This window comes from Salmo salar, chromosome ssa13 (assembly GCF_905237065.1).
Source record: "Salmo salar chromosome ssa13, Ssal_v3.1, whole genome shotgun sequence".
Lineage (NCBI taxonomy): Eukaryota > Metazoa > Chordata > Actinopteri > Salmoniformes > Salmonidae > Salmo > Salmo salar.
The window spans coordinates 46,737,763-46,763,897 of record NC_059454.1 but is presented as its reverse complement, the minus strand read 5'-3'; the positions used below and the strand labels follow the sequence as shown (position 1 = coordinate 46,763,897).

The 26,135-nt window shown below is 42.0% G+C and overlaps 2 pseudogenes; both read left to right on the top strand.

Moving 5' to 3' along the window:
* Positions 1 to 26,135, top strand: part of LOC106567298 (serine/threonine-protein kinase mTOR-like) — a 153,861-nt pseudogene that overhangs the window by 46,468 nt on the left and 81,258 nt on the right.
* Positions 11,515 to 12,813, top strand: LOC106566951 (intelectin-like; annotated as a pseudogene).

Here is a 26,135-nt window from a genome sequence, read left to right as displayed (position 1 = left end):
AGCTTGCTAGATACTTCCAGACACAAATGAGACCACTGACCATTTTACTTTCCCTAGCAGAGCTGGTTAGGCAGTTTGTGTTAACCAGAGAGTTGGTGAATAACTGTGCTGCTGGAAACAATTTTAATTACGCCTTTTTTTTTCTCTTTTTTAAAAAATTTATTTTTTTATTTTTTACTGACACCGGCCGTTGAACGCACGTAAATTCATTATTCTGCGCTCTGGTACACTCAGACGAGTGCTCTGAAATCGGAGTAGATAGCCAGAGCGAATTTACGAAAGCACCCGAATGTCCAATGAGAACGCACAACAACTATGCTTTTAAAATGTAATATTGTCATTCTAAGATTTATAGCTGAATATCTCTTGAAAGCACCTGTAATGCCAGATTTAAAATTAACTTTACTGGGTAATCATACTTTGCGATACTCTGAAAAATAGGCTAACGTTACAGGTCAGCGCCATCTTGGAACAATCGCATATCACATCTAGTCTTGTATACTATTGTCAATAATCCCTTACCTTTGGTTGTCTTCATCAGAAAGCACTTCCAGGAATCCCAGGTCCACAACAAATGTATTTTCGTTCGAAAAAAATTACTCCTTTATGTTCCAAGAGCTTGTTCTTGTTAGCGCGTCTGAAGGCTGCTCCAAAACTTCCGTCGGCCACGGGAAAGCCATTTCGAGAAAATGCATTTTTTCCCCATTTAGGTTCGTTCAAACATGTCAAACGTTGTATAACATAAATCTTCAGGGCGTTTTTCAACAAGAGAGCCAATAAGATTAGAGGGGGACGATTGCATTGTGTTTCAAAACCTTTCGAAAGGGGAGGGTAACCAGGGGCGTCGGCGTCATAATGGTGATGGGCCTCTCCGTGTGACCACGTTCCACAGCATCTCGTTCATTCAGTTTTCACAGTAGGAGTCTCAAATCACTTTGTAAAGACTGGGGACATCTTGTGGAAGCAATAGGAAGTGCTCAATGAACCATAGCTCACGGTGTGATTAATAGGCAACGTGAGGAAGTTGAGTTCGCAATTCAGAATTCCACTTCCTGTTTCCATCTGTCTCGGGGTTTTGACTGCCATATGAGTTCTGTTATACTCACAGACACCATTCAAACAGTTTTAGAAACTTTAGAGTGTTTTCTATCCACAAGTATTAATTATATGCATATCCTAGCTTCTGAGTTTGAGTAGGAGGCCGTTTCAAATGGGCACGAATTTTTTTCAAAAATCGCTTTAGCGCCCCCTATCCTAGGGGAACGCCAAGAGGTTAACCTGTTGGGGATAGGGGGCAGTATTTGCACGGCCGGATAAAAAACGTACCCGATTTCATCTGGTTACTACCCCTGCCCAGTAACTAGAATATGCATATAATTAGTAGATTTGGATAGAAAACAATTTAAAGTTTCTAACTGTTTGAATGGTGTCTGTGAGTATAACAGAACTCATATGGCAGTCAAAACCCTGAGACAAATCCTAACAGGAAGTGGAAATCTGATGTGTGGAATCACTTCAAGCCTTTGCCATTGAAACACACAGGGACTTATTAATCATTTAGCACTTCCTAAGGCTTCCACTAGATGTCAACAGTCTTTACAAAGTGGTTTGAGTCTTCTATGGTAGAAACTGACCCAAAGAGAGGCTTGGGAAGTTGGTCACAGGGGGAGGGCCATTACTACTATGACGCGGGCGCCCATGGGAACCCTTTTGTTCTGAAACGTTTAGTAAGACAATGCAATCGTCCGCCTTGAATATTATTGAAGCTCTGGTTGAAAAAGGCCCTAAAGATTTGTTATACAACGTTTGAACGAATGTAAATATATATTTTTTGCACATTCGTGACGACAAGTCCCGCACGCTTCAGTACATTATGAGTAGCCTTCGGAACGCGCTAACAAGAAGGAACTATTGGGACATAAATTATTAACTTTTTCGAACAAAACTTCATTTGTTGTGGACCTGGGATTCCTGGAAGTGCCTTCTGATGAAGATAATCAAAGGTAAGGGAATATTTACAATAGAATATTTGATTTTAGATGGTTCCAAGATGGCGCTAACATGTATCGCCTAGCCTATTTTTCTGAGTATACCACGTCGTTTATTGCAAAGTGTGATTTCCCAGTAAAGTTATTTTTAAATCTGGCAATGCTGTTGCATTCACGAGATGTTAATCTATAATTCTTTGAATGACAATATTACATTTTTAAAAATGTTTTCGAATAGTAATTTTGTAAATTGTAACGCTGATTCACCGGAAGCATTTGAGGGAAAATATTTTCTGAACGTCACGCGCTGATGTAAAATGCTGTTTTTATATATAAATATGAACTTTATCGAACAAAAAATGCATGTGTTGTGTAACATGATGACCTAGGAGTGTCATCTGATGAAGATTGTCAAAGGTTAGTGCTGCATTTAGCTGTGTTTTGGGTATTTGTGATGCATGCTAGTTGCTTTGAAAATGGCAGTGTAATTTTTTTTTTTTTTTTTTGGCAGGGTACTCTGCTAACATAATCTAATGTTTTGCTTTTGCTGTAAAGCCTTTTTGAAATCAGACAACGTGGTTAGATTCAGGAGAGGTGTATCTATAAAATCGTGTAAAATAGTCATATGTTTGAGAAATTGATGTTATAGCATTCATGAGGTATTTGTATTTCGCGCGACGCGATTCCACGCAAGTGTCCCACGTTCCCAGACAGGTTAATATACTAGCAAGTTTGATGTATAACTACTAACGTTAGGTAGCTAGCTAACATACATACTGCTGTAATGATATGCTATGTGGTTCGTAAGGACAGCATAGCTAACAAATTGTCAGCCAACATAATGTGTAAGGTAACTTATTTGATAAATCATTACTTTATTACATTACTACCCCTTTGCCGTCAGGGCAAATCTGGTCTGTTATAGGAGGGGGGGTTCACACCCAAGCTCTGCTATTAGACCATTCTTTAGAAAAGGTTGAATAGTCTATTGTTCAGCTATTAGTCCCCCCTCCCCAACTTGCAACAAATTTTTGTTGTGCCTTTCCCTCTTCCACGCGTCATCATTCTGCGGCTTGCTTGTGGGCGTGCTGGCAGGATATGGCAGCATCTTCGGTTGTGCGTCAAGAATTCTGCATGAAGGTGTGGTTATTCACAGGCAAATTGTTATATGCTATGGAGGTACATTTGTCTTTGAGAGCAAACCTTTTATTTTTTATTTTTATGTTTAATCAAAAATAATTGTTGTGAAAGCAACTTTTTTCTGACACAAAGGAAGTCATAGCGGACACCTGCGAAGGACTGTGTGATGATGGCATCTCAGGTAAGCAGCACTGGGTGTTCTTCTGTCCAACTTCTAACGTTACATAGCTAGTAGTTAGCTCCCACGATTGTGTCAGTTCATAACATTCTACTACAGTATATTACATACATACCATAGAATGATAAGTCATGCAATTATTATTCTCAAGATAACCAAAAGCATTTAGCTACGAACGCCTGTTCTCGCCATTTTCAGTTCAATTCATCTAACTTTCTTTCATGGCAACTCATAAGCAGGCCATGTCCTATTTGTTTCATAGTCGATATATAATCATATTTCATGACAGTGTAACGGTTAGCTTTGTTTACAGAAGGATGAAAGAGCACAACGTCTGTCCTGAAGAGTTAGGGAGTCTTTGCAGCGTATAGATGGTGCCGGTGTCATTGTATATTTCCCATCACCTAATGAACAACCACAATACCAGTTTGGTGTTAAGCTTTCTGTGCTGTATTGACATCTGCTGCTTTAGATGGAACGGTCATATCTCAGTTATTGTTTTCATATCTATAAAAAAGAATCTATTTTCTTTACTTTCAGAGAGCGAGCTGATCAAGGGGTCGAAAATGTAGATATTACCGGATTTTCACTGTGAGAGGAACAGACCGTGGAAGCTTTATTGCTGGCAAGTGTCCATAACCAGAACAGTTTAATTACCTCTATGTTCTTTTTCTCTCCATCTCTGCCTGCCTTGTTGTACATGGAACCTGTCTCACATTTATTAAATAAAAAATAAAAAAACTTAAGATGTCAGCTGCCAATTTTCTGATTTACACCACATAAACACAGCTATTTTCACTGGACTGACTATCTGTTGCTGCCAAGTCATGATTTCCCTGGGGTTTAGCCTTGCAATAACCAAGTGGTGAGACTCATTGCCCTCTATTTAAATGTTTCAGGTATACTTCGATAGGTGTCTGCGTCACATACAGTATCTTCTATTGTTTGTCCTCGTGTCTTTTTTAGATTTCACCTTTATTTAACCAGGTAGGCTAGTTGAGAACAAGTTCTCATTTGCAACTGCGACCTGGCCAAGATAAAGCATAGCAATTCGACACATACAACAACAGAGTTACACATGGAATAAACAAAACATACAGTAGAACAAAGTCTATATACAGTGAGTGCAAATGAAGTAAGTTAAGGCAATAAATAGAACATGGTGACCTATAGCAATTAAACACTGGAATGGTAGATGTGCAGAAGATGAATTTGCAAGTAGAGATACTGGGGTGCAAAGGAGCAAGAGAAAGAAATAAAGAAATACAGTGTGGGGATGAGGTAGGTAGGTAGCCCATCTGTAAACAGCCTATGTACAGTGATCTGCATGCTGCTCTGACAGCTGGTGCTTAAAGCTAGTGATGGAGATATGAGTCTCCAGCTTCAGAGATTTTTGCAGTTCGTTCCAGTCATTTGCAGCAGAGAACTGGAAGGAAAGACGACCAACGGAGGAATTGGCTTTGGGGCTGACCAGTGAGATATACCTGCTGGAGTGGGTGCGGCTATGGTGACCAGTGAGCTAAGGCGGGGCTTTACCTAGCAGAGACTTGTAGATAACCTGTAGCCAGTGGGTTTAGCGACGAGTATGAAGCGAGGGCCAACCAACAAGAGCGTACAGGTCGCAATGGTAGGTAGTATATGGGGCTTTGGTGACAAAACGGATGGCACTGATAGACTGCATCCAGTTTGTTGAGTAGAGTGTTGGAGGATATTTTATAGATGACATCACTGAAGTCGAGGATTGGTAGGATGGTCCGTTTTACGAGGGTATGTTTGGCAGCATGAGTGAAGGATGCTTTGTTGCGATATAGGAAGCCGATTCTAGATTTAATTTTGGATTGGAGATGCTTAATGTGAATCTGGAAGGAGAGTTTAGTCTAACCAGACCCCCAGGTATTTGTAGTTGTCCACGTTCATATTTATATCCAAAAACCCCATTTTTACATTGGCGTGTAATGTTCAGAAATGTTTTGCCTCCCAAAACTTCCGGTGAATGAGCACAGAAATTCTCATCATAAACGTTGATAAAATATTCAAGTTATTCAAAGAATTATAGATACTTCTCCTTAATGCAACCGCTGTGTCAGATTTCCAAAAACCTTATGGCGAAAGCAAATTTTGCAATAATCTGAGTACAGCGCTCAGATATCAAAACAAGCCATACAGATACCCGCCATTTTGGAGTCAACAGAAATGACAAAAATTACATTATAAATATTCACTTTCCTTTGATCTTCATCGGAATGCACTCCCAGGGATCCCAGTTCCAGATTAAATGTTCGATAAACTATATCTTTATGTCCAAATACCTCCATTTTGTTCGCGCGTTAGGTACGCGCTTACTAAGTCCAGACGAAAAGTCAAAGTTATACTACAGTTTGTAGAAACATGTCAAACGATGTATAGAATCAATCTTTAGGATGTTTTTATCATAAATCTTCCATAATATTCCAACCTGGACGATTCCTTTGTCTTCAAAAAAGAAAAGGAACACAGCTAACTCGCAGGTGAGTGCGCGCCACTGAGCTCATGTCATTTTCTCACTCATATACTTCCAGGAGCTCTTATTCTCTCCCTATTCACAGTAGAAGCATGAAACAACGTTCTAAAGACTGTTGACATCTAGTGGAAGCCTTAGGAAGTGCAAAATTAACCCTAAGTCACTGTATAGATAATCACTTGAAAAGATTTCCACACTTCCTGGTTGGATTTTTCTCAGGTTTTTGCCTGCCATATGAGTTCTGTTATACTCACAGACATCATTAAAACAGTTTTAGAAACGTCAGTGTTTTCTGTCCAAATCTGCTAATAATATGCATATCCTACCTTCTGAGCCTGAGTAGCAGGCAGTTTACTACGGGCACGCCTTTCATCCGGATGTCAAAATACTGCTCCCTACCCTAGAGAAGTTAAGATAACCTTCGGGCCAACTGGGGGCCCAAGGCTGGTTAGGAGACACCGCATTTGTGATGAACTGAGAGGTAATTAGGGTAGCACTGTAATTCGTTAATCATGTGCTGTCTGCCGCTGTTATCTCTTTCGGTCTAATCACCTCTCTCCTCACCTCGTTCTTCCTCGTTTTTATAATGCACACCGTATGTGCATTGAAGTACAGATTGAACTTGTATTTATAATATTACAATAATTATTATGTATTTATAACACCTAGACAATGAACTTCTTTCAATAAAGCATTTCACATTCTCCACTGGTTGAAATTAAGTATCTCATTGAAATACTACACCTATCCCGTGTCCTCAGATCAATGCAGATAGTTAGATATGCATAGTTTTCTGTGTATGTGAATTACAAATCAGCCTTTAATGAAATCATGTTTCTAGTCTATTGCATAGATTACACATTGATGTCCCAGGAGCAGGAGTGGTAACTGTTGAAGTGTATAATTGTAATGCAGACACCGCATCATTCAAAGAATGGAGTTTGATACACCTGGAATGTCTCAGATTCATACCTGAACGGCACCTTTATTTGCCATGGAAGAGTACATGATCAGGCTACAATGTGGGAATCTCGTGTGGTAATAACTACAGTACATGTACAGTTGAAGTTGGAAGTTTACATACACTTAGGTTGGAGTCATTTTAACTCGTTTTTCAACCGCTCCGCAAATTTCTTAATAACAAACTATAGTTTTGTCAAGTCGGTTAGGACATCTACTTTGTGCATGACACAAGTCATTTTACCAACAATTGTTTACAGACAGATTATTTCACTTATAATTCACTGTATCACAATTCCAGTGGTTCAGAAGTCTACATACACTAAGTTGACTGTGCTTTTAAACAGCTTGGAAAATTCCAGAAAATGTCATCATGGCTTTAGAAGCTTCTGATAGGCTAATTGACATAATTTGAGTCAACTGGAGGTGTACCTGTGGATGTATTTCAAGGCCTACCTTAAAACTCAGTGCCTCTTTGCTTGACATCGTGGGAAAATCAAAAGAAATCAGCCAAGACCCCAGAAAAAACATTGTATACCTCCACAAGTCTGATTCATCCTTGGGAGCAATTTCCAAATTCCTGAAGGTACCACGTTCATCTCTACAAACAATAGTATGCAAGTATAAACACCATGGGACCACACAGCCTTCATACCGCTCAGGAAGGAGACGTGTTTGTTCTCCTAGAGATTAACGTACTTTGGTGCGTACCTCAAAGTCCCGCAGTGTAAGCTCACAACTTTTAAAGGAGGAACCACTAGGTCTAAAGAAAATGTAGACTATTTCAGATGAAGAGAATAGCCCACAGGACCTATTCTTTTGCTAAACTAGTATATTTAGCAGACAAGATTTGCTTATTTTGTGGCAGTATAATATGAAGAATACAATTGAATAAAGCTGAATAAAAATAAATATTTTCTCTAATTGATTTTAGGGAGTGTGCACATGCGACTTCTGTGTTGAGCGGTTAACAAATAAATAGGTACTCCTATATGCTTAGTTTAGAGTTATCAAAGTAACTTTAGTTGTTTTACAAACTTCAGACTGTTTTGATTTTAAATACATTGTAAGGCTGCATGATGAGACTAATGATTTGAAAAAAGTTGCTTGGAAAGGCATACATTTTGCGCAGGCTGTACACACTCCAATAGTCTCTCATTCACAAATTGACAAGCACTTGATAATGCCTCAAATTTCACAGCGGCATCCCCTTTGTGGCCGTAAAGCACCCTAAAGAAATCCATGCCTATTGTGGCCCAGAGTGCTGCCTTGTACCCTTCTCTCTGAATGTGCTGCACAATCCGAAGCATCTTTCTCACAGGCAACACGTGAAGACTGACACATTGGGGTCGCAATTACTTGCGTCCTTATCCAATTCCAGGGTGCATATTGAAGATATTGGAATACATTTCCACATTACTTTTCGTCAACCAACAACATGAGTAGGCCTTACGAAAAGCAAAAGCACTAGCATATGTCAATCTACTATCCCCCAGTTTATGTATACCAGTTAGGCTCTATACCCCTTGTAAAGCAGATTAATGTGCTTAAAGTTATTTGGCCACTAGTTGTGACAAACTTTATTAAAACATATAGGCCTATGGGCTAGGCTACGTGAGGTGTGCGACTATGATTCGAACAAGTCAACCATTGTTTATTATGCTGGGCATCATTCACAAGTGATAATACACTGCTCAAAAAATAAAGGGAACACTAAAATGACATCCTAGATCTGAATGAATGAAATAATCTTATTAAATACTTTTCTTTACATAGTTGAATGTGCTGACAACAAAATCACACAAAAATAATCAATGGAAATCCAATTTATCAACCCATGGAGGTCTGGATTTGGAGTCACACTCAAAATTAAAGTGGAAAACCACACTACAGGCTGATCCAACTTTGATGTAATGTCCTTAAAACAAGTCAAAATGAGGCTCAGTAGTGTGTGTGGCCTCCACGTGCCTGTATGACCTCCCTACAACGCCTGGGCATGCTCCTGATGAGGTGGCGGATGGTCTCCTGAGGGATCTCCTCCCAGACCTGGACTAAAGCATCCACCAACTCCTGGACAGTCTGTGGTGCAACGTGGCGTTGGTGGATGGAGCGAGACATGATGTCCTAGATGTGCTCAATTGGATTCAGGTCTGGGGAACGGGCGAGCCAGTCCATAGCATCAATGCCTTCCTCTTGCAGGAACTGCTGACACACTCCAGCCACATGAGGTCTAGCATTGTCTTGCATTAGGAGGAACCCAGGGCCAACCGCACCAGCATATGGTCTCACAAGGGGTCTGAGGATCTCATCTTTGTACCTAATGGCAGTCAGGCTACCTCTGGCGAGCACATGGAGGGCTGTGCGGCCCCCCAAAGAAATGCCACCCCACACCATGACTGACCCACCGCCAAACCGGTCATGCTGGAGGATGTTGCAGGCAGCAGAACGTTCCCCACGGCGTCTCCAGACTCTGTCACATGTGCTCAGTGTGAACCTGCTTTCATCTGTGAAGAGCACAGGGCGCCAGTGGCGAATTTGCCAATCTTGGTGTTCTCTGGCAAATGCCAAATGTCCTGCACGGTGTTGGGCTGTAAGCACAACCCCCACCTGTGGACGTCGGGCCCTCATACCACCCTCATGGAGTCTGTTTCTGACCGTTTGAGCAGACACATGCACATTTGTGGCCTGCTGGAGGTCATTTTGCAGGGCTCTGGCAGTGCTCCTCCTCCTTGCACAAAGGCGGAGGTAGCGGTCCTGCTGCTGGGTTGTTGCCCTCCTACGGCCTCCTCCACGTCTCCTGATGTACTGGCCTGTCTCCTGGTAGCGCCTCCATGCTCTGGACTCTACGCTGACAGACACAGCAAACCTTCTTGCCACAGCTCGCATTGATGTGCCATCCTGGATGAGCTGCATTACCTGAGCCACTTGTGTGGGTTGTAGACTCCGTCTCATGCTACCACTAGAGTGAAAGCACCGCCAGCATTCAAAAGTGACCAAAACATCAGCCAGGAAGCATAGGAACTGAGAAGTGGTCTGTGGTCCCCACCTGCAGAACCACTCCTTTATTGGGGGTGTCTTGCTAATTGCCTATAATTTCCACCTGTTGTCTATTCCATTTGTACAACAGCATGTGAAATGTATTGTCAATCAGTGTTGCTTCCTAAGTGGACAGTTTGATTTCACAGAAGTGTGATTGACTTGGAGTTACATTGTGTTGTTTAAGTGTTCCCTTTATTTTTTTGAGCAGTGTATATAATTCACATAGGCTAATATTGTCACCCATCAGACTATTCTTGATTTAATCTTGTCTTTACATTTACAAAACAATATGTGACACCAATGTATATAGCAATGTACTTAATATTAGGAAAGTTGAGAAATAAGTATAGTAGGCCTAGCCTATAGAAAGATGATTGGATCCTCTTTTTAATTATTATTGCATAGCCTACAGAAATGTTGCGCAACATGAGCTCCTGGGCTTTCATGAAGTCTTTCATTTAGATTTTCGAATGCATTTGCATTGATTTCAGTGATTAGAGAGACAATAGAGTGCTGAGTACCAGGCAGTTAGCAGGTTGGTAGGCTACTAATGACCATCAGTATCAGAGCTTGAAGAAAACTAATTACTGTGACTAAACGGTCATGTGGAATTTGACTGCCTTCCTGACTTGTCACTGTCATGTGGCGGTAATACGGTCACCACAACAGCCCTACTCATGACTCCATTCTATGCGCACCAAAATTACGATATGCTTCTCTGAATTGCCTTGTGGAAGTCTAACACTGTAAGTTCAGTTTTTATCATTTAGCTAGTCATGTTGGCAATAGAACAAGCTTTCAGATGATGCCACCTGGCTGGACCAGATTTATAATGGACAGTTTTTGGATTGCGTAAACAGTAATTGTGTGACGGGGATGCCGGGCTGTGTTCCAAACAAAATGACTACAAGTGTGCTAACTCTAGTTCCTCAAAGGCACAGCTAGGAGAGCTCAAAAGAGCGCCTTATATTTGAGGACTCTTCTTTGAGTCAAAGTGCATTGAAATGACTTAAGAACTGTGCACACTTTAGAGAGGGGTGTGTATGTGGCCACTTGGAGACACCAGTAGACCTCTCACTCAAACCCTTGTCAGTTTTTGGTCTTATGGTGCCCAAATTTTGCAAGAAAATAATGAATTAATAATCATGTTACTGAACATATCCAAAGTATAGTAAATGTAAAATCAACAGTGTAATGTTTGGATTCCATGTTTGGTTCTGTGTGGCTCCGTCGGTAGAGTATTGCACTTGCAACTCTAGAGCTGTAGGTTTGATTCCCACGGGGGACCAGTACGAAAAATGTATGCACTCACTGCTGTAAATCGCTCTGGATAAGTGTTTGTTAAATTACAAAAATGAAAAAAGTATTCAGTCTTGACAGGTGAACTGTTGTGTCCTCCTCACCTTTAGTCTAATCATCTCAACTGTTCCCTTTTAGTCGTTACCATGGTTATGCATATGCTTTCCACATTTCTTCTCTAAGAAACATTTCAATTTAGCCCTATCGATATAGGCCTCTTCCCGCGAGTGTAAAGGGTTAAAATTCCAGAAATATTTGTTGGAGTATTCTGGATTTCCTGCTTATTCCCTCCTGATTTCTATGAATCTTCCAACCAGGGTTTTTGGAAAACCTGCAGATTTTGAGAAAGTTACCGGAATTTAGCAACTATTGACAACTAAATCAAATATTAACTCCATTTGGATGTTGAACTGGTCTTTGCCCAGTCTGTCAAAGAGACTAGAGCACGATACTGAACAGATACTTTACTGAGAACTCACCACAGAATAAATGAAGCATTGGTTTCTCCTGATGATGATCCATCTACTGATGGTGCAACTGCCTCAATTTGTGAAAGCATTTCAAGAAAATGGGCATGCAGAGGCTCCAGTAGCCACAACAGTCTTGAACCGTTTGGAGAGGCTGAGAAACAGGGCCAGTTTCATTGCCAAAAGCTGTAAGGAAATAAGAGACAGATATGACCAAAAAGAACTACTACCTCACCACAGCCAACGGGGGGGTCTACCAGACCTTCTGCGACATGACTACTGCTGGCGGTGGCTGGACACTTGTGGCGAGTGTGCACGAGAACAACATGTATGGGAAGTGCACAGTGGGTGACCGTTGGTCTAGCCAGCAAGGCAGCAACCCTAACTGGCCAGACGGAGACGGAAACTGGGCCAACATGGTTACTTTTGGAACCACAGATGGTGCCACCTCAGATGACTTCAAGAATCCTGGGTATTATGACATTGTGGCAGAAGACATGTCGGTGTGGCACGTTCCCAACAACTCCCCTATGGAACACTGGAACATAGCCGCCATCCTCCGCTAGCACACAGAGAGACGCTTTCTCACCATTTATGGGGGAAACCTGCACCAACTCTTTAAGCTCTACCCAGTGAGATATAATGCTGGGGCATGTGGCAACACAGGACCTGCCATTCCAATCGTGTATGACTTTGGGAACATAGAGACCACCAGAAATTTTTACGGGCCCAACTTAAGAAACCAGTTTGAGCCTGGCTTCATTACTTTCAGGCCAATAAATAATGAACGGGCAGCCATGGCTATCTGCTCTGGGGTCAAACCAACACTGAACACTCGCTGCGACACTGAACATTACTGTATTGGTGGTGGTGGACACTTCCCTGAGCAGGCCCCTCGTCAGTGTGGTGACTTCCCAAGCTTTGACTGGAATGGCTATGGTACCAACACAGAATGGAGTTCATCAAAGGAGATTAGTGAAGCAGCTGTGTTACTCTTCTACCGTTAAAATCCATCCTATTGATTATCAATGCCATCAGATGGCAAGATGTAAAGATACATTTTGTTAATACTGATGCTTATACTATAATCAACATCACCGCACTATGATTTGCATTTGTTTAATCTATAACTACTGAATACATAAGTATCGTATTTCCTTGTTTAAAAATTGAAAGATGACTACAATTTTGTGAATATGAATGGCTGAAATAAAGACTACTCTAAAGGAGAAATTGATAACAGTTGTGGTTTCAATATGCTTTGTCTTGTTGGCATGAAAAACATGCCAAAGTTTATTGTTCGGTTAACTTTACTGTTCGCTGTCAAATCCCAATATGTCCGTTCCCTGTGTAACTTCAATATTGCAATACATTACATGTTTATTTAACTTGCTACAAACAAATACAGGTTCTGTACTTTCACATACAGTGCCTTCAGAAAGTATTCACACCACTTGACTTTTTCCGTATTTTATTGCTACAGCCTGAATTAAAAATGTATAAAATGTTTTTATTTAAAAAAATAATAATTTGGAATGTTTTTCGAAATTGTTACAAATTAATAAATTTAAATCTGAATGTTTTAAGTCAAGTATTCAACCCCTTTGTATTGGCAAGCCTAAATAAGTTCAGGAGTAAACAGTTGCTTAACAAGTCAAATAAGTTGCATGGACTCACTCTGTGTGCAATAATAGTGTTAAACATGAGTTTTGAATAACAACCTCATCTCTGTACCGCACACATACAATTATCTGTAAGGTCCCTCAGTCGAGCAGTAAATTTCAAACACAGATTCAACCACAAAGACCAGGGAGGTTTTCCAATGCCCCACAAAGAATGGCATCTATTGGTAGATGGGTAAAAAAAAAGTTCTTAATTTCTTTGGATGGTGAATCAATACACCCAGTCACTACAAAGATACAGAGGAAGGGAACAGTTGAGCGATTTCACCATGAGGCCAGTGGTGGCTTTAAAACAGTGAAAGGTTAAAGGCTGTGATGGGAGACAACTGCGGCTGGATCAACAACATTGTAGTTACTCCACTACTAACCTAACTGACAAGTGAAAAGAAGGAAGCTTGTACAGAATAAAAATATTCCAAAACGTACATCCTGTTTGCGACAAGGCACTATACTGCAATCATTTTGGCAAAGCAATTAACGTCTTGTCCTGAAAACAAACTTACAGTGGTTCTTCCTTTAAAAGTTAATGTGCACTGCAGCACAGCTTGCGGAGTGCTGCAGAATTTTATGGCACGTTATTTAAGTGTCAGCCGTTGTTGCCAGAATGACGCAATTTACCAAAATATCGCGGTGTAAGCTCCAAACTTTTAAAGGAAGAACCACTGTATGTTTGGGGCAAATCCAATACAACACCTTACTGAGTACCGCTGTCCTTATTGTCAAAGCATAGTGGGTATGCTTGTCATCATTAAGGACTGGGAAGTTTTTCAGGATAAAAAATGTATGGAATGGAGCTAAGCACAAGGAAAACCTGGCTCAGTCTGCTTTCCACCAGACACTGGGAGATTAATTCACCTTTCCACCAGATACTGGGAGACATCAGATACTGGGAGACTGTAATTGCTGCCAAAGGTGCTTCAACAAAGTACTGAGTGAAGGGTCTGAATACTTATGTAAATGTGATTTCAGTTTTTATTTTTAATACATTTGCTAATATTTCTAAAATACAATACTATTGTGTGTAGATTGAGGGAAAACAACTATTTAATCAATTGTAAAATAAGGCTGTAATGTAACAAAATGTGGAAAATGTCAAGGGGTCTGAATACTTTCCGAATGCAATGTATATCTGATTGAGCAAATTGTGGTGGCCCTAGGGGACGAGTTCAAACTCTACCTGCTGCAGCTCCTTCCACACTGCTGTACGTCTTTATGCACGACATGAGCACGGGCCGCCGTGTGACCATCAAGGTAAGGTCATGAGGATAACATAATCTTTTCTCAGGACTTACCTCCACACAGATTTACTTCTGGGGGTTTGCTCGCCCACTTTTAGGTCAGAGTTGGACCTTTTCCAATAAAGTGTCGGCGGGCAGAACTGGTTGAAATGACATTTTACCTCTGGATGTGTATATCAGTCCAGTTATGGCATTGCCCACTCATTTATCCCATTGCCTTAGCCAACAATGACATACAGTGCCTTGCGAAAGTATTCGGCTCCCTTGAACTTTTCGACCTTTTGCCACATTTCAGGCTTCAAACATAAAGATATAAAACTGTAATTTTCTGTGAAGAATCAATGACAAGTGGGACACAATTATGAAGTGGAACGAAATTTATTGGATATTTCAAACTTTTTTAACAAAAAAAACCTGAAAAATTGGCCGTGCAAAATTATTCAGCCCCTTTACTTTCAGTGCAGCAAACTCTCTCCAGAAGTTCAGTGAGGATCTCTGAATGATCCAATGTTGACCTAAATGACTAATGATGATAAATAGAATCCACCTGTGTGTAATCAAGTCTCCGTATAAATGCACCTGCCCTGTGATAGTCTCAGGGGTCCGTTTAAAGCGCAGAGAGCATCATGAAGAACAAGGAACACACCAGGCAGGTCCGAGATACTGTTGTGGAGAAGTTTAAAGCCGGATTTGGATACAAAAAGATTTCCCAAGCTTTAAACATCCCAAGGAGCACTGTGCAAGCGATAATATTGAAATGGAAGGAGTATCAGACCACTGCAAATCTACGAAGACCCGGCCGTCCCTCTAAACTTTCAGCTCATACAAGGAGAAGACTGATCAGAGATGCAGCCAAGAGGCCCATGATCACTCTGGATGAACTGCAGAGATCTACAGCTGAGGTGGGAGACTCTGTCCATAGGACAACAATCAGTTGTATACTGCACAAATCTGGCCTTTATGGAAGAGTGGCAAGAAGAAAGCCATTTCTTAAAGATATCCATAAAAAGTGTTGTTTAAAGTTTGCCACTAGCCACCTGGGAGACACACCAAACATGTGGAAGAAGGTGCTCTGGTCAGAAGAAACCAAAATCGAACTTTTTGGCAACAATGCAAAACGTTATGTTTGGCGTAAAAGCAACACAGCTCATCACCCTGAACACATCATCCCCACTGTCAAACATGGTGGTGGCAGCATCATGGTTTGGGCCTGCTTTTCTTCAGCAGGGGCAGGGAAGATGGTTAAAATTGATGGGAAGATGGATGGAGCCAAATACAGGACCATTCTGGAAGAAAACCTGAAGGAGTCAGCAAAAGACCTGAGACTGGGAAGGAGATTTGTCTTCCAACAAGACAATGATCCAAAACATAAAGCAAAATCTACAATGGAATGGTTCACAAATAAACATATCCAGGTGTTAGAATGGCCAAGTCAAAGTCCAGACCTGAATCCAATCGAGAATCTGTGGAAAGAACTGAAAACTGCTGTTCACAAACGCTCTCCATCCAACCTCACTGAGCTCGAGCTGTTTTGCAAGGAGGAATGGGCAAAAATGTCAGTCTCTCGATGTGCAAAACTGATAGAGACATACCCCAAGCGACTTACAGCTGTAATCGCAGCAAAAGGTGGCGCTACAAAGTATTAACTTAAGGGGGCTGAATAATTTTGCACGCCCAATTTTTCAGTTTTTGATTTGTTAAAAAAGTTTTAAATATCCAATAAATTTCGTTCCACTTTGTGATTGTGTCCCACTTGTTGTTGATCTTCACAAAAAATTACAGTTTTATATCTTTATGTTTGAAGCCTGAAATGTGGCAAAAGGTCGAAAAGTTCAAGGGGGCCGAATACTTTCGCAAGGCACTGTAAATGTCTGGTCCGACATAGACATGCAGAGTTACATTTGAGTGCAGGAGTCTCTTATCACTTTGGACTATGTAGTGTGTTTTATTTTCCCAGCACCACAGAGGTAATGTGCCGGTGTTCTGAAAACTTGTTTTTCCTGTAACCAATGATGACTACATCAACACACATTGTAATTAATTGTACAGCGGCAGTCATGGTTAGTGAAATATACAGTCTGAGGATTTGAGGAAACATTACATAAAATGTAATGATTTTACAAAACTGATAAATGATTTATCTACTTCACTACTGCTACAACAGCTCTCCATCACAGACCAGTTTACTTGCTGTTCTTCCAGTTACCATTTGTTTGTGGTTGCCATCAAAACTCACCCCATGACTCTTTGACTCTAGCCAAAGACCATCGTTACAACAACCCAGCCAATGAAGCATAGCTGGCACTCTCCTATTTCACCGATTTTAGCAATGACAACAATACAGGTTTTCCTTAAACAGCAAATCTTGGCGGTGAAAATAGACCATAGGGTTAAAACCTCTTGACGTTACCCTACGATAGGGGGCGCCACAGCGCATTTTGGAAAAAATTCGTGCCCATTTTCAACGGCCTACTAATCAGACTCAGAAGCTAGGATATGCATATAATTAATACCTGTGGATAGAAAACCCCCTAACGTTTCTAAAACTGTTTGAATGGTGTCTGTGAGTATAACAGAACTCATATGGCAGCAAAACCCCGAGACCGATTGAACCAGGAAGTGGAATTCTGAATTGCGGACTCAACTTCACATCGTTGCCTATTATTCACACCGTGAGATATCGTTCATTGAGCACTTCCTATTGCTTCCACAAGATGTCGCCAGTCTTTACAAAGTGTTTTGAGCCTTCTACTGTCGAAACTCAGTGAATGAGACGCGTTGGAAATTGGTCACAGGGGGAGGGCCATCACCATTATGACGCCGGCGGCCCTGTCTACCCCCACCTTTGGAAACGTTTTGAAACACAATGAAATCATCCCCCTCGAATCTTATTGGCTCTCTTGTTGAAACAGGCCCTGAAGATTTATGTTATACAACGTTTGACATGTTTGAACGAACCTAAATGGGAAAAAAATGTTTTATTTCGAAACGGCTGTGGCGCGCACGGCAGAGTAGTTCGATACACCGTTCGGACGCGCTAACAACAGCAAGCTAATGGAACATAAAGGATGGACTTTTTCGACCGAAAATACATCTGTTGTGGACCTGGGATTCCTGGAAGTGCTTTCTGATGAAGACAACTAAAGGTAAGGGATTATTGACAATATTATACAACATTAGATGTGATATGCGATTGTTCCAAGATGGCGCCGAGCTGTATTTACTAGCTCATTTTCTGAGTATCGCATCCCCTTTTATCGCTAAGTGTGATTACCCAGTAAAGTTATTTTTAAATCTGGTATGACAGGTGCTTTCAAGAGATATTCATCTATAAATCTTAGAATGACAATATTACATTTTAAACATGTTTTCGAATAGTAATTCAGTAAATTGTAGCTCTGTTTCCCCGGATTGCATTTGACGGGAAAATAGTTAGTCAACGTCAGACGCCGATGTAAAATGCTGTTTTCATATATAAATATGAACTTTATTGAACAAAAGAATGCATGCATTGTGTAACATGATGTACTAGGTGTGTCATCTGATGAAGTTTGTAAAAGGTTAGTGCTGCATTTAGCTGTTTTTTGGTTATTTGTGATGCATGTGGTTGGTCGGAAAATGGCTATTTTGCTGCTTTTACGATGGACTCCTCTAACATAATCTAATGATTTGCTTTTCCTGTAAAACCTTTTTGAAATCGGACGACGTGGGTCGATTCAGGAGAGGTGTATCTATAAAACGATATGAGACAGTCCTATATTTGAAAAAAAAAAAATATTACATTTCGTTATGCTAATGTCGCTAGGAGTTTTCCCTGGATTTTGATCCCGCTGACGGGACGAGATGCTGAAGAGGTTCATCGCACTCTAACCCACCACAGTTATTCAACTCTCCATTGTAGCGCTTGTCTTGTTTCTCTAAGGCAGCGATGAATATTAGCTAACCAGAAGCATACTAGTTTCAACCCCCTACACTATGTGTATGGTCTATAGAACCTGAATTCTGGGGAAGTCCCAAATGGCACCCTATTTCATATACAGTGCCCTACTTTTCCCCAGAGCCAATAAGGGGGCTCTGTCAAAAGTAATACACTATATAGGGAATTAGGTGCCATTTGGGATGCAGGTCTAACCTCGATACGTATCACCAGAGGGTCATGGCAGAGCCAGAAAGAATCTGGTTACCTTCCTAGTCCAAGTAGAGAAAAGGAAACAGAACTCCATCATTCGCGGGAGCTGTCCACCCCATCCCATTGAGAAATCGTGTACAGGAAAATCAGTTAGTTCCACAGAAAAGATCTACCCACTTGACCAAATGTACTAAAATCCGTGGCTTGATGGTGGTGTTGGAACCATTGTACTGTTATGAAGGAAGCATGAGGGCTAGCAATATCGAAAAGACCACTGTCCTGTAAACTTAGCTCGCAATGAACAAGAATCCCTTTTGGAAGATGAGAATGTTGGCATTGGCAATCACTTCTCACAAACAATACTGAACAGGTTGCATCTGTATGTTTTATAAATACAAACGTCCAATTGACATTGCTGATGCGAAACAAGTTATTTCGTACCTCATGTCCTGTTATATTGTTTGACCATCATACCAGTATAAGGATGCATAGTGTGCTGCCTATAGCTCTAATGTGTCTTCAGTGCAATTCAGCTGTTTGGTGCCAACCTGTTACTGCCTCCCATCGTCAAGCTGTTTGATGCACCTGACCTACCCCTACAGGCACGCAAGTCAGTATACCACCAATCTCCCATACAATTGGTAGTTGGGGACATGTACTGTAAAGTAATTTTTTTTCATTTTTTTTTTTTATAAATTGGCACACAGCTCTGATTCACATGAGTATTTTCACTCCCATGTTAAATTTTCTTTCCTACCTCTTCCCAAATGGTACTATAGAATTTACTGTACTGAAGAAATGGGGCCCACTTTCTGAGATACAAAGTGCCAGGGTCTTACGTTTTTTTGTCACACTCTGTTCATTTCCCATCTGGGCTGGATGGAGGAAATGTGTTCATAAAAATCAATCAATCAAATGTATTTATAAAGCCCTTTTTACATCAGCCGATGTCAAAGTGCAATACAGAAACCCAGCCTAAAACCCCAAACAGCAAGCAATGCAGGTGTAGAAGCACAGTGGCTACGAAAAACTCCCTAGAAATGCAGGAACCTAGGAAGAAACCTAGAGAGGAACCAGGCTCAGAGGGGTTGCCAGTCCTCTTCTGGCTGTATTGGGTTGAGATTATAACAGTACATGGCCAAAATGTTCAAACCGTTCAAACGTTCAAAGATTACCAGCAGGGTCAAATAACAATCATAGTGGTTGTAGAGGGTGTAACAGGTCAGCACCTCAGGAGTAAATGTCAGTTGGCTTTTCATAGCCGAGCATTCGGTGTTAGAGACAGCAGGTGCGGTAGAGAGAGTCGAAAACAGCAGGTCCGGGACAAGGTTGCACGTCCGGTGAACAGGTCAGGGTTCCATAGTCACCGGCAGAACAGTTGAAACTGGAGCAGCAGCACAACCAAGCGGACTGGGAACAGCAGGGAGTCATCAGGCCAGGTAGTCCTGAGGCATGGTCCCAGGGCTCAGGTCCTCCGGGAGGGGAGGGAGAGAGAGAATTAGAGGGAGATACTTAAATTCACACAGGACACCGGATAAGACAGGAGAAATACTCCAGACATAACAGACTGACCCTAGCCTCCGACACATTAACTATTGCAGCATAAATACTGGAGGCTGAGACAGGAGGGGTTGGGAGACATTGTGGCCCCGTCCGACGATACCCACGGAAAGGGCCAACCAGGCAGGATATAACTCCACCCACTTTGCCAAAGCACAGCCCCCACACCACAAGATGGATATCTTCAACCACCAACTTACCATCCTGAGACAAGGCCGAGTATAGCCCACGAAGATCACCCCCCACGGCATGAACCCGAGGGGTTCAAATTACGCACCCCTCCTAGGGATGGCATGGAAGAGCACCAGTAAGCTTGTGACTAACCCTATTACAGGGGCTGAGAGGCAGAGAATCCCGGGGGAGAGAGGGGAACTGGCCAGGCAGAGACAGCAAGGGTGGTTCGTTGCTCCAGTGCCTTTCCGTTCACCTTCACACTCCTGAGCCAGACTACACTCAATCATAGGACCTACTGACGAGCTGAGTCTTCAGTAAAGACTTAAATGGCAAGACAGAGTCTGTGTCTCTCACATGGATAGGCAGACCATTCCATAAAAATTGAGCTCTATAGGAGAAAGCCCTGCCTTCAGATGTGTGCTTACAAATTCTAGGGACAACAAGGAGGCCTGCGTCTTGTGACCGTAGCGTACGTGTAGGTATGTACGGCAGGACCAAATCGGAGAGATAGGTAGGAGCAAGCCCATGTAATGCTTTGTAGGTTAGCAGTAAAACCTTGAAATCAGCCCTAGCCTTTACAGGAAGCCAGAGTAATATGATAAACATTTTTGGTTCTAGTCAAGGTTCTAGCAGCTGTGTTTAGCACTAACTTAATTTTATTTAGGGCTTTATACGGGTTGCCGGAAAGAAGAGCATTGTAGTAGTCTAATCTAGGAGTGACAAAAGCATGGATGATCTTTTCTGCATCATTTTTGGACAGAAAGCGTCTGATTTTTGCAATGTTACGTCAAAAGAGAGATCAAGGTCCAGAGTAACGCCGAGGTCCTTCAGTTTTATTTGAGACAACTGTACAACCATCAAGATTAATTGTCAGATCCAACAGAAGATCTCTTTGTTTCTTGGGACCTAGAACTAGCATCTTGGTTTTGTCCGACTTTAAAAGTAAAACATTTGCCTCCTTCCACTTCCTTATGTCTGAAACACAGGCCTCCAGGAAGGGCAATTTTCGGGCTTCACCATGTTTCATCGAAATGTACAGCTTTGTATCGTCTGCATAGCAGTGAAAGTTAACATTATGTTTCCGAAAGATATCACCAAGAGGTAAAATATATAGTGAAAACAATAGTGGTCCTAAAATGGAACCTTGATGAACACCGACATTTTCACTTGATTTGTAATCAACCACATAGACAAACTGATATCTTTCCGACAGATAAGATCTAAACCAGGCCAAAACTTGTCCATGTAGACCAATTAAGATTTCCAATCTCTCCAAAAGAATGTCATGATTGCTGGTGTCAAAAGCAGCACTAAGGTCTAGGAGCAAGAGAACAGATGCAGAGCCTTGGTCTGATGCCATTAAAAGGTAATTTACCACCTTCACGAGTGCAGTCTCAGTGTTATGATGGGGTCTAAAAACAGACTGGAGCATTTTGTGTACATTGTTTGTCTTCAGGAAAGCAGTGAGTTGCTGCGCAACAGCTGTTTCTAAAAATGTTGTGAGAAATGGGAGATTCGATATAGGCCGATACTTTTTAATATTTTCTGGGTCAAGGTTTGGCTTTTTCAAAAGAGGCTTTATTGCTGCCACTTTTAGTGAGTTTGGTACACATCGGTGGATAGAGAGCCATTTATTATGTTCAACATAGGAGGGCCAAGTGCTCCCATTTCGATGTTCCTCTCAGCTTGTCCACACTCTCCCAGTGCACTTTGGTAGCTGAGCTGTGTTTGGGGTGTTGTTTATCCATGTTTCAGAGTCACTGGAATTCTCGGCTTGCACATCATTCTCCCATAGTGCGCCCACACCCCTTCGATAGACTCCTGTGCCATCACAAAGTGCCACAGCGGCAGTAGGGAGTGTTACTCTTTAGGAGTCGATGATGTCACCCCTCAGAAATCCAACCCCACCACATGCAGGGAAGTCTGGCCGCGCAGCAGCTTTTGATCAAACCATCAAAAGCATCGCCAGTCTGTCATGGGTGTCTCTTATCTCTCCTCTCTTCCTCTACTTCCCTGCTTTAGTACCAGATCTTCATCCCTATGGTGAACAAAGTGATGTTGAAGCACAGGATCAAACACCAGCACTATGATGTGCTCATCTGTCGGATCGTCAAGGTCAGTTTTTGGTCTCACGTTTTTGGACAGCACGTGATTTGAAATGTGTTGAGAATAGCGAGGAGGCAATCTGTGAGAAACGCACGAGGCAGGTTTGAACAATTATAATTCCAGCAGACAGTGTAATAGAAGAGGATTAATTGAGGCACGTTGCTTACAGTGTGTTTTTCTTCAGGAAGGAAATGAAACTTGTGGGCAGAACAGATGTTTAGGAGCCCTGGGCTCACTGAGTGTGTGTGTGTGTGTGTGCGCATCATCATGGTAACCGTGTTTATCTCAGGGGTGCACTTTGGCAGAGCAGGAAGAGGACCCTTTAATCTTCCAGCTGCGCAGTAACCTGAGCGACACAGCAGAGACGGGGCCAATGAAGAAGCTCCACGCCCTGCAGAAGGTCAGGAGAAATAACATGTCATTTCCATTCCTGGACTGTGTCTTGTATTATGCTTACATTTCAACTAATAGTTTTTTTGTCCTCAAACAGGTAGTGCTTTTGGTTTTAGAGGCTCATTACCAAATCACTTCATGATCAGAGTTGATAAGTACTTTTTCAAATAGTTGTTTGTGGTGGATATATAAAACACATATTTGACAGTCTGCTCAGTTTTCATCCAAATTTCCCTCTCAATAAGACACCAATGCACAATGATTTTGAAGCGCCTTTGTTTCAGCACATCTAATCATTTCAAAACAGTGCGAGACACTGACTTGTCAGATCTGCTGATGGAGATATCTTCCCTCACCCAACTGACGCCATATGAAGCGCATTAATGTGATTTTTGTGGCTGAGGCGCCTGAGCGTGGTCCTGCTTAACGACCCTGCGCTCGTGCTGGTCGCTGGCCCAAACCTACATTCCCCTGGCCAGGTATAGTTATCCCCTTTTCCTCCCTCCCTCCCTCCCTCCCTCCCTCCCTCCCTCCCTCCCCTCCCTCCCTCCACCAGACTTCAGAGCACCAGGCAGTATTTTCTGAAGCCTAGCCAATATGATGTGGCCATTCAGCAGATTTACAATTCAGAGACTTGCAATTCACTGAGACTTACAATTGACTAAAGGTACATAAACAACAGCATTGCTTGACATTTTTTTAATTTTAATTCATAACTATCTAACCGAAATACACAAAGCATCCAATTAGAAAAAACATTTCTGTAACAGTGATTTGAGCCCAAAAAATGCTTACGATGAAACATCCCCCCCCAGAATCCATCACACTGATTGTGATCTGATCTAATGGATGTTTATTCTCCCATCCATCATTAGTGATCTGTTCATTACAGCCTCCCTGCCGTGCTGGTTGGAGCTGAGTGAGGACCAGCACCATGAGTTGATCCGCAGCATCGAGCTGGCCCTCAACTCCCAGGACATCGTCGAGTTCACCCAGACCCTGCTCAATCTGGCCATGTTCATGGAGCACAGCGATAAGGTGGGTTCACATTCAGAGCAGGGCCCTATAGAATGGGTCTTAAGCTCCAGTCCTGGATAGAGCTACTTGGTGTGCAGGCTTTTGTTCTAATTAAAATAATAAACTCATCACTATCCTCAATCTGGGCCCTTATTAGCTGAATCAGGTCTGGTGATAAGCTGGAATAAAGGCCTGCACACCCCGTAGCTCGCCCCGTAGTTGGAGAACCCTGCTTTAGAGCAATGTCACATCATCAATCCACCTATCTAAGGAATGTTCTGTGTTTTTTCAGGTTCCTCTGAGAGACAATGGCATTGTTCTGCTTGGCGAAAGAGCTGCCAAATGCCGTGCATATGCCAAGGCCCTACACTGAAAAGAGCTGGTTTTCCAGAAGGGTGCCTCTCATCTCATTTTAGAGTCCCTCATCAGGTAGGAACCTCAATAAGAGAACACAATGATCAGCAGAACCCATTTTGAGTGAATAGGGGAGTGTTTGGCGGGTGCATGCTGTACATTTCCTGTGCTTCCCAGACTTGGCTATGGCCAACATCAATTGTTGAGACATTCTACGGGTAGCTACTGAGGCAGTGCGGCTACTGTATAGCTGGAAGGTTTCAAATTCCCCTTGGGTTATAGAACTCTTGCTTTTGTTGGGTCACACAGGTTTTACTGCACTTTTACTTTGTGAAGCCTAACCACAAAATTACTAGAATGGAAGATGTGGTGCTTTTAATGGCCATTTTCTTTGGCTCCCCCGTGTCAGTATTGGTGGAATGCGTGTGGTGGCACCTGGTTGGGGAGAAGAGATGCCAGATGTCCAGTAGTTCAAAGTAGCTGTCACTTGCCTTTGCGATAAAGTGTAAACAGAGAGAGAGAGAAACCGCAGGTTATGTACAGTAAGTACATTCCCCTGAAATAAGAATTCCTCCGTTTTATATTAAATTTGACTCACCACCTGGATTCGGTCTTATGTAGCAAAATGTAGTTTTTTACATTGGATAAAAGTAGAGACTCAGAGCTACAAAATGGTATATCATACACTGCATTTGAGGAACAATGGGAAAGTATTTCTGCTTTGAAAGTTGATCACCTTGTAAACTCACTTTTGAGAAAATCGCCTTTGAATTGTTTTGGTATGTAATGAAGATCTCCACTTTGTCTACACCCATTCAGCATCGTTCACATCCTCTTAAGCTTTAGCCCCACCCATCTCGTTTAGCTCTCGGAGCATTCAGAGCGCACACTTGACACTCTTGCCGATGATTTGTTTACCTCTGGATAACATGAAAACAGCCTAACCAGCTCAGCTGGCAACAATTTCATTATGCTTTATGCAATGTTTACTGACACCGGCCATATTCAACGGTTGTTGTAGACTTTAGCTTAAGACATGTAGCTAGCTAGCTAGGTAGCAATGAACCTAGCTAGGTAAACAATATGTAAGATCACACACATCACTTAACGTTAGCTAACGAGCCGCCCAGGTAACATTTGCTAGTTAAACCACAATGAACATGGTGCCAAATCATGTCGTTACTACCCTGCATGAATCTGCTGGTAGCTAACCAACCAGGTTCAATGTTAGCTAGCTAACATTAGGCTCTAACTAGAACAGAAAACAGCTCTGGGATACAAATAATAACATCAGCTAGGGAGCCAGCCAGCTAATGCTAGCTAACAGTACAATTTAGCTTGAAATGAAACCACTTTCTGTCAAAATGAGGAGCGTTGATCTGAAAATGTAGCTAGCTAACGCTAGACTATCTTACCTGTATACATCATCATGCATGATGGACACGTCTCCCTGTCAGGAATGCCATACCACGGTTGCCCTTAGTTTGAAGATGTAATCCAGAGACAGGTGTTTTCTCCATCTCTTTAGCTGTCATACCCGATCCTCCAGAAAGTGGAGAGCAACACTTATGCATCTCCACTACACAATACATTTTTTTTAAAGCCGCGTTCGACAGGATGACCAACACAGACTGACCGGCTCAAATAGACAGAAGCCTTCGATATGGCAGACCTATCCGAACTCTTCTCTCGGCATGTGGCATGTGGCTTAACCAATAAGGCTAGTAATATAACTATTTTATTCATATTTACAGATGACATACAAGTTTGTTATTAAGGCACATAAAAGTTCACATGTTCCAGAAGGCATTTCTGGCAAAAAACACATGGCTCCTCTGTGAAGTTGTGACTTGCAACATGCACCTCGTTTCCTGAAAAGGGTAGCAAATGTTTGTCTGGTACCGCACACAA